Source organism: Mustela nivalis, assembly GCF_964662115.1.
Source record: "Mustela nivalis genome assembly, chromosome: 4".
Taxonomy (NCBI): domain Eukaryota; kingdom Metazoa; phylum Chordata; class Mammalia; order Carnivora; family Mustelidae; genus Mustela; species Mustela nivalis.
Window position 1 is genome coordinate 3,331,042 of NC_139023.1, and position 9,447 is coordinate 3,340,488.

General features: G+C 34.3%; 1 long non-coding RNA gene across 1 annotated transcript in view; it reads right to left on the bottom strand.

The window, feature by feature from the left end:
* Positions 1-4,852: 4,852 nt before the first annotated feature.
* The window catches only part of LOC309862670, a 73,889-nt gene continuing 69,294 nt past the window's right edge, over positions 4,853-9,447 (bottom strand). Inside the window, exons 4-5 of the long non-coding RNA XR_014310646.1 lie at positions 8,702-8,842; positions 4,853-6,118 (exon numbers count right to left, since the gene is read on the bottom strand). This is a non-coding gene — a long non-coding RNA (uncharacterized lncRNA). The remainder of the gene's footprint in view (positions 6,119-8,701; positions 8,843-9,447) is intronic.

Below are 9,447 nucleotides of genomic sequence, written 5' to 3' on the forward strand. Positions count from 1 at the left end.
AGCAGAGACCCTGATGTGGGGCTCGATCCCAGTATCCTGGTATCATGACCTGAGCCAAAGGCAGAGGTGTTAACCCACTGAGCCACCCAGGCAGCCCCCCAATGATGTGAATAAGAACTGAGGCTTAGAGAAGTGGAACCTCTTTCCCAAGGTCAAGGAGGTTAGCAGCAGAGGTAGCGTCAGCACACAAACTTAGGTGAATTAGAAACTTGGACTTTTGTTTTGTTTCTTTCTTCCCTTTCTTACTTATGAAAGTGATATATGTACCTAATTTAAATATTCAAATAGTTTAATGAGACATAAAACTAAAAAAAAGGAAAAAGCAATCAGTCTTCTATTTCTGGAATCCCACATGCCAGATACAATACACTTAATCCTTCTACCTGTGTCCTTTGGTCATTTACCCCAGTACATCTAAATATCAAATTTAGACTGTGAATTTTTGTAAATAAAGTTTACTGAGCTCTAATATATCACAAGATGAGTTTAGATAAATATGTTCATTCATGTAATCACTCTAATCAAAAGATAGACATTATCATCACACCAGAAAGTACCCTGGGTACTCCTTTTCAGTCACTCTTTCCACCCACTCTGACCCAAGGCACTAATGTAATTTTTATCAACATAAATTTACATAAGTTAGTTTTATTTTTCTAGAACATCGTGTATAGTAATTCTGTATGTTTCTGGCTGCTTTCAGCTCAGCAAAATAATCTTGAAATGCAGCCATGTTGTTGCATTGGTGTATTGGGACTTAGTAGTACTCCATTGTATAGATATGCCTCAATTTTTAAAATTAATTTTACTTTGATGGATATTCAAGTTATTTCTGATGTTTGGCCATTAGGACTAAATTTACCGTGAATATTTTTCCACAAGTCTTTGTGTGGACATGTTTTTATTTCTTTGAAGTAGAATGAGGTAGGTGTATGTTTAACTTAACAAGGAACTGCTAAAACATTTTCCCAAAAAGTACCATTCACATTTTCACTAATGGTGTAGGAGACTTCCAGTTACACTTTCCCACTGACATTTATTTTTATCAGTATTTTTATTTTAGCTATTCTCTTGGATCTGTAGTTATAACTCATTATGGTTTTATATCTTCCTAAAGCATAATGATTTTGAGCATCTATTCATGAGTTTATTGGCTATTCATTTATTTTCTTTTGGGAAATACCTCTTGAAGTGCTTGCCCATACTTTACTGGTATTTTTTTCCTCTTATTTTTGAGTTGTAAGAATCACAAACATAGTTTTTGTATGTATTTTGTCAGACATATTTACTGCAAATATTTTCTCCCAAAGTGTGATTTGACTCATTATTTTCTTAATTACATCTTTTGAAAAGCAGAAGTTGTTAATTTTGTTGACTTCCTATTTATCAATTTTAATCATATGAGTGCCTTCTATTTTCTATGAAATTTTTGCCTACGTGAAGGGCATTAAGTTTCTCTACTCTGCTTTCATTTAGAAGTTTTATGGATTTAGATTTTTCATTTAGAACTGTGATTCAGGGGCACCAGGGTGGCTTCATCGTTTAAGCAGATGACTCTTGGCTTCAGATCGGATCATGATGTGAGGTTCATGGGATCCAGCTCTACCTCTGGCTCCACTCAGCATGGAGTCTGCTTGAGACTCTCCCCTTCTGCTGGTTTCCCCACTCACACACACTTACTCTTTTTTTCTGAAATAAATGAATAAACTCTTTAAAAAAAAAAAACTGCATTCATTTCAAGTTAATTTTTATGTGTAGGGTCAAGGATTTTTTTTTTTGTATTGATATTCAAATGATCAATCACCATTTGTTTGAAAGCTACATTTCCATAAAATTATTTTGACACCTTTTTAAAAATCAAGTGACCATATATGTATAGATCACTTTCTGGAATCTTTTTGATCATTCATCAATTTTTCAAAAATTTTATGTCTACAGCACACATAATTATTATAGCTTTATGGTAAGTATTAAAATCATGTAGGATACATCCTACAGTCCTTTCTATCTTCTTCCTTTAGTTATTCTAGGTTTCTTATTCCACTATTTTTTAATTTCTATTTTAGATATTATGTATTGACCACTTAATTCTCAAGGTGAGTGGTTAGCTATTTTCTTCTTTCCCTATTGTAATTTTGTCAAAAATTTTGGTTAAGTCAGGGATCAGTTTATTGCTTGGCTATTATAGAGTTATAATATTACTTATAAGTGATTCATATGATATATAAACATTTACATTCTCTTTCTTGGAAAGAAGGTTTTTTGTAAAATTTTTGTTTTTCCTGGGGTTGGTATTTGCCTTATATTGTCATTCATTTAAACTTAGATATAACTATCTCCAATTCTCCCCCAACTCCATACTAGAAATTCAAATTTCTTTGAAAAGTGTTCAAATGTATTGTTAGCATGCCATCAACTTCTGTTCTAATAATAATGTTTTCTCTCTAAGCTTGATACACAGTTGTCATCCCAGAATTTAGCACCATAACTCTGGGGATCCTCTTCATTTATATCCTGTATTAGATTAAGATTTTCTATTTCTTGCATCCTATGTCTTCTTTTATTTTAGTATGGAACACATCCTCCAGTGGCTAAGAAAATATTTAGAGCATTAATTTTTTGAGAAATTTTGTGCTTGAATAGTGTCTTTATTTTTCCTCAACTGACCTTATAAGTGGATGTAAAATTGTAGGTTAGAATCATTTTTCCCTCAGAATTTTTAATGGTTGCTTTATTTTATTTATTTATTTTTTTTGCTTCCCATGTTTCTGTTGGGAGGTTTGATGTACTTTTGAGTCCAGATCTTTTTATGAGTGAGTATGTGTGTGTGTTTGTGAGTGGGCATGCAAGAGGCATCTGTCCCATTATCTAAACAGAATGTTGTGTGTGCATATACACACATACATTTGAATGCTTTTAAGTTATTTTCATTCTCATTCACCTAAAATTTCATGATAACATTCTTTAGTATGTGTCTATTTTCTGTACTGTGGTAGGTACTTTTGGCACACTTAAAATTTAGACTCTTATGCTTCTCATTTTGGGGATATTTTATGGAATTTTAAATATAAATATCTGGTTTTCTTTTACCTTTTTTTTTTCTTTCAGAAAATCTATTATTCAGGTATTGGAATTCTAGACCAGTTTTTCGGCTTTTCTAGTATCTCTCCTATTTCATATCATGATGATGTTATTTTAATTTCTGGATATTTGCTCAATTTCTTTTCTTGATTTTTTTATTGTGGTAAATTAACACACAACATAACATTTATGATCATAACCATTTTTAAGTGTATAGTACAGTAATGTTAACTAAGGCACATCATAGTGCAACATATCTACAGAAGTGTAGATATGTAGATATGTTGTATCTTGTAACACTGAAACTATACTTGTTGAACAACAGCTCTCCTTTTGGTCCTCCTTTGAGGCCCAGCAACCACTGTTATACTTTCTCTCTTTTTTTTTTTTTTTTAAGATTTTATTTATTTATTTTACAGACCACAAGTAGGCAGAGAAGCAGGCAGAGAGAGAGAGGGGGAAGCAGACTCCCCACTGAGCAGAGAGCCTGATGTGGAACTCAACCCCAGGACCCTGAGATCATGACCCAAGCGGAAGGCAGAGGCCCAACCCACTGAGCCACCCAGGTGCCCCTATTTCTTTTTCTTTCTCTTTTTTAATTTAATTTTATTTTTTCAGTGTTCCAAGATTCATTGTTTATGTACCACACCCAGGCCTCCATGCAACAATGCCCTCCTTAATACCGACCACCTACCACCTACCACCCACCACCGATACCCCACTCCCCGCCCCTCCCAAACCCTCAGTTTGTTTCTCAGAGTCCACATTCTCTCGTGGTTTTTCTCTCCCTGAAATTCTATTTCTCAGAGTTTAACTCCTTTAAACAACTCCTACAAGAGGAATCACGCAGTACTTGTCTTTCTGTGACTGGCTCATTTCACTTGGCATAATGTCCTTTAGGTTCATCCATGTTGTAGTGTGCGATAGGACTGCCCTCTTTTTTAGGGCTGAATAGTATCCCACTGTATGTATATGCCACATTTTCCTTCTCCATTCATCTGACAATGGACATTTGCATTGTTTTGACCTCTTAATTATTTTGAATAATGTTGCAATGGACACGGATATGCAAATATCTGATTGAAATTTGGTTTTCAGTTCTTTTGTGTATATATACAGAATTGTGATTGCTAGTGATTGATACATATACAGAACTGTGATTGATAATTTTATTTCTAATTTCTGAGGAATCTTCATTTTTTTTCCATATTGGCGATACCATTTCTCATTCTCATCAACACTGCAGAAGAGTTCCAATTTCTTCACATCCTCATCCACACTTGTGTTTGTTTTGTTTCATTTTTTGATAGTGAACATCCTAACATGTGTGAGGTGATATCTTATTTTGGTTTAGGTTTGCATTTCCCTGGTGATTAGTGATGATGCTTGCTGGTCATTTGTATAACTTTTTGGGATAAATGTCTACACAGGTCCTTACCCATTTTTAAATTATTTGTTTTTGGTGTTCTTGAATTGTAGGAGTTCTTTATATATGTAAGCAATATTTTTTTATTATTGAAGTATTGTACAATGTTTTATTAATTTCAGGTGTACAACATAGTAATTTGACTATATGTTACTCAGTGCTCATCCCAATAAGCATAGTCACTGTCCACTATTATACAAAGTTATTAAAATATTATTGACTATATTCCCTATGCGATACTTCTCATCGCCATAACTCATTTGTTTTATAACTAGAAGTTTATCTCTTAACCCTCTTTACCTATTTTTCCTATCCCTCTACCCACCCCCCTGATAATCTGATAACCACCAGTTTGTTCTCAATATTTAAGACTGTTTGTTTGGGGTTTATTTTGGAGTTTTTTGTTTGTTTTGTTTCTCAAATGTGATATATAAGTGAAATCATACAGTATTTGTCTTCTTCTGTCTGACTTACTTCACTTACCATAATACTCTGCATACATCCATGTTGTCATGAATGGCAAGGTTTAATTCTTTTTATGACTAAGTAATATTCTATTATATATCCACTATACACATGGATTTTATATATACACACATATACACATACATACTACATCTTCTTTATCCATTCATCTATCAGTGAACCCTTAGGTTGCTTCTACATCTTGGCTATTATAAATAATGCTGAAATAAATGTAAAGGTGTATGTATTCTGGATATTAATTCTTTACCAGATATGTGGTTTGAAAATATTCCCTCTGATTCTATAAGTTTCTCTTTTGCTTTGTTTCCCTTCCTGTGCAGAAGTTTTTAAGTGTGTTGTAGTCCATTTGTCTCTTTGCTTTTGTTGACTGTGCTTTTCATATCCAAGGTAATGCCCAATCTGCTGTCATAAAATTTTGATCTATATTTTATTCTAGGAGTTTCATATTTTCAGATATTACATATAGAGCTTCAGCCTGTTGTGAATTAATTTTTGTACATGGTATGAAGTGAGTGTCCAAATTTATTCTTTTGCATGTAAGTACCCAGTTTTCCCAGCACAACTTATTGAAAAACTACCCTTTACACATTGTGTAGCCTTGACATTCTTGTCAGAGATCATTTGGCCATATAGACAAAGGTTTACTTCAGGGCTCTCTATTCTGTTCCGTTGGCTTCTTTGTCAGTCTTCATTATCAGCACCATACTGTTTTGATTGCTATTGCTTCGTTAACAAGTTTTGAAAACGGGATGTGTGAGATCTCTATGTTTGTTTTTCCTTCTCTAGATTATTTGAGCAATTTGAGGTTCTTTGAGAAATTAGCCTGTAAGGGGTGGAGTCTCATTTTTCATACATGAACTTTCATATAACTGTATTTTCACTATAGCCTCTCTACTCTCTGTTGAGCCGGGTGGTACTACGCCCAGGGACTCTTGGATCAGCAGAAGGTAAATCCTCAGTCTTCTGCTGTGATGGATATGAGGATGAGAAGGGAGATAGTTGTTTTCCAGTGCAGTAGAAGACAGGGTCTGGAGTCTCCAATGATATTCCTTACTGCCTTGAGTAAAGATTCAGCGATGCTCATTGGTTGATCGATCTTGTCTTTGAGCATTAGCGGACTGATTGCTGGATTGAGGAGCAGAAAATGTAGACAAAAGTAGTACAAAAAAAGTTCAAGGAAAAAGAATTGGTACTGCTGAAAATGAAAGTGATTAAAATTGTTAGATTCCTGAAATTTTTAATTGCAACCCATTAGTCATTACGAATATATGATTTCTTCCCAAAGTCTTTTTTTAAGAAACATTGTGGAATTTATATCTATAATATTTAAAACTCTGCTGTCATAAGCAGAAATATTATAACCCTAAATGGATAATTACTGAAGTGAACGTGCTTAGTTTTTGCATGTAGAATTCTAAATATCTCTGCCAATAGAATTAGAAATTTAAGAAATTCTTTAGGAGAACAATTTCATTTCCCTGAATAGCTCATCATTTTTCTTCTGGGGTTTTTCATGTAGGCTATTTAGGTGAATATTAAAAGTGCGAATGGAAATATTTTGTACCCATGATGCCACAGATTGGCATCTTCAAAAGACAAGACATCTTGCCAAGTCTATCACTAATCAAGTTTTATAATTTACAACCTGTGCAAACTGTGGGCTGAGAACCAGAGCAGTTGTGCTGAGCATTTCTGGGAAGTTACCATCATCCCAGCACCAATTATTAAAACCTCTTACACACATTAAAGCTATAAAGATTAAAAATATAGCACACTTGTCATTAAATATGCATGACTTCATCTAATATGCATTATATACAAAAACAATGTCCTGCCACTTGAGCTTTATCACTACCCTATGGAAGATCCACAAACCCAGAGTCCCACATCGGAGCTCATTTTGGCAAAGCCAAGGAACAACTTCGTCATGCAAAATAAACACAGATGTTCCACACGCAGGCAACTGGCTAGGAGGAGATGGTGCATACAGGGGGATGCCTGGCTCTGTAAGAGATAATGCCTCCTTACATACCCTACAGCAGTATCTTCTGTGGAGGCTGCAGACATCGCTTAAAAGGATTGATTCATCTATTTTAAAAATCGTCTTTCCTGACGATAGCTGTGAACACACTGAACTAGTTCTGTGTGTGTGTGTGCGTGTGTGTGTGTGTGTGTGTGTGTGTGCAGAAGTCTATGTGCACTGTGTGCAAATATCGGTTTGGATGTTTTTGAGCTAGAGAAGAACTAAATTTCACATGCATCTTAGGCAGTGCCTTTCTTGTCAGTGATTTATTGATTTCTATCTGTAAGGTATAATATTAATAACCGTATTAATTATAAGAAGGTCTGAGGAAGGAAAAGTAACTAGCCTCTCCCATTAACTGACAGTTAATGCTGGGCGGTTCCAAATGACCAGACAGCTATAATTGACTTCCCTTTGTTCCTTTCATTCTCAGCTAATTGCAAGAGAGTATCTCGGCTAAACAAACATTCCTGGGACTCAAATGTGTTTCTCCCAGAAGTAAAAACAGAGTTGCAAAAGATAAAGAACACGTGTTTGGGATTTCTGATATGTGGCCTAGAATTGCCCTGACGTTCAGCTATGGTCTATTGAAAATATCTGCTTAAAATGGTTCCCCTTTCCCCCAATACTGGCATGTGATTGGAAAGGATAGAATAGGGTAGGATTGGAAAAGGGAGATTAAGTTTTGGGGTTATTGTGATTTCTGGAACTATACATTTTTGTGAACACTTCTGTCTTGAAATAGTTTTAATCCAAAATATACCTAAACCCTGTGGGAGGGTGGGGAGAGCTTTAGAAGGCCAACAAAATCTATGTTCTGCCAGCAATATTGTCTCAGTTGTAATGGGAAATCAATCCTAGCAGTCATATTCTAATTAGTCCAAAAATATGTGAAAAGCATTTTAGGGATTAAGTAACCTCTCGAGAAGGCCAGAAGTCTTGTTCATTTATTTTCCACTGACTTACATTTTAAGTATCATGCTTTAGATGCGACAGGCCCCATTTGTCTGTCATTTGCTAGTGTTTGTGTGCTCTTATACTCTCTATATTGCAGTGTCCTTTACACTTTTCTAATAATACGCTCATCAATATTTTGAATAGAGATGCTCATTATTTTATGACTTATTAGAATAATATAGACATTGTAAAGCATACTCAAGGATAAAAGTTAAGAACAGATAAAGCAAGAATAAAGCTTTAAATATAATTTTGATTTTATTTATTCTTAATTTGGAAGCCCTCTTGCACTAGCATTTTTATTTTGGATTAAAGGGCCTCTAGGACTGACAGCCATGTGATCAAAATGACTAAATATGCCTTACAAATCTGGCTTAACCCTTACAACACAGCAATTTAAGGATCTGCTTTTAAGTGTAGTTTATTTCCATATTTGGTTATAACTTCCATAGTTGAAAAGATACTTTATAGAAATATAGTGAGCCAAACAGGAGGATATTTTTGGCTGTGATTAATAAATTATGATATTCACTTAAAAAACTTCAATCACCCCAGTTAAGCAAAACTATTTTTCTTAAAATTTGACTAATACTTTTCCTCTTTCCCTGAGGCCAAACAATATTCCTTGCCAACTACTAAGAAATGTTACATTAATTTTAACAAATTTCTTCAATACACTGAAAGTTTTATTTTCAAGATTTTAGCATGCATAGGTTTAAAAATCTTACATAGGGACACCTGTGTAGCTTAGCCAGTTAAGCATCTCCTGACAGGCCAGTTCATGATCCCACAGTCCTGGAACGGAGCCCCACGCCAGGGTCCTTGCTCCGTGGGGAGGCTGCCTCTCCCTCTTCCCCTGCTTGTACTCTCTGTCAAATAAATAAATAAAATCTTTAAAAAATAAATAAAATAACAAATAAAAATCTTACATGGATTTATTTATTTTGGGGAGCTAAAAATACTGCTTAATAATGAAAAAATTTCCAAATACCAGTTTTAAAGAAGCCCTCTCCATAGTCCCAGCTACTTAGTGTCACCTTTACCTTGGAGGGACATATTAATATTTTTCCTCAAATATCTGCTAGGCAGCATACTCATGTCATGCACTTGCCATCATAAAGAAGTTTAGCAAATTTGGATTACTTTACTTTTCCTAGAAGAATAATGAGTAATTTTTTAAAATTCCAACAACTTATCAGAACTTTACCATGAGATAATCAGTGAATCTCTGTGGGCTAAAAAGATTCGCGATTCCCTGTTTTATTACAAGATAATATATATTCTATTTTAAATGTCTGGTCCTAATAGAATAACTGCATTATGAAATACTATAGTAGATTTTTCTATTTCTCATTTCAACTTCTTTTCTGCAATAGTTTTCTAAAAATAGTTTTCTAAAAAATATTTCTGAATAAATTTCACAAATGGTGCTATTGACTAACATAATTCCAGAATTCCTCTTTAAATTCTATTT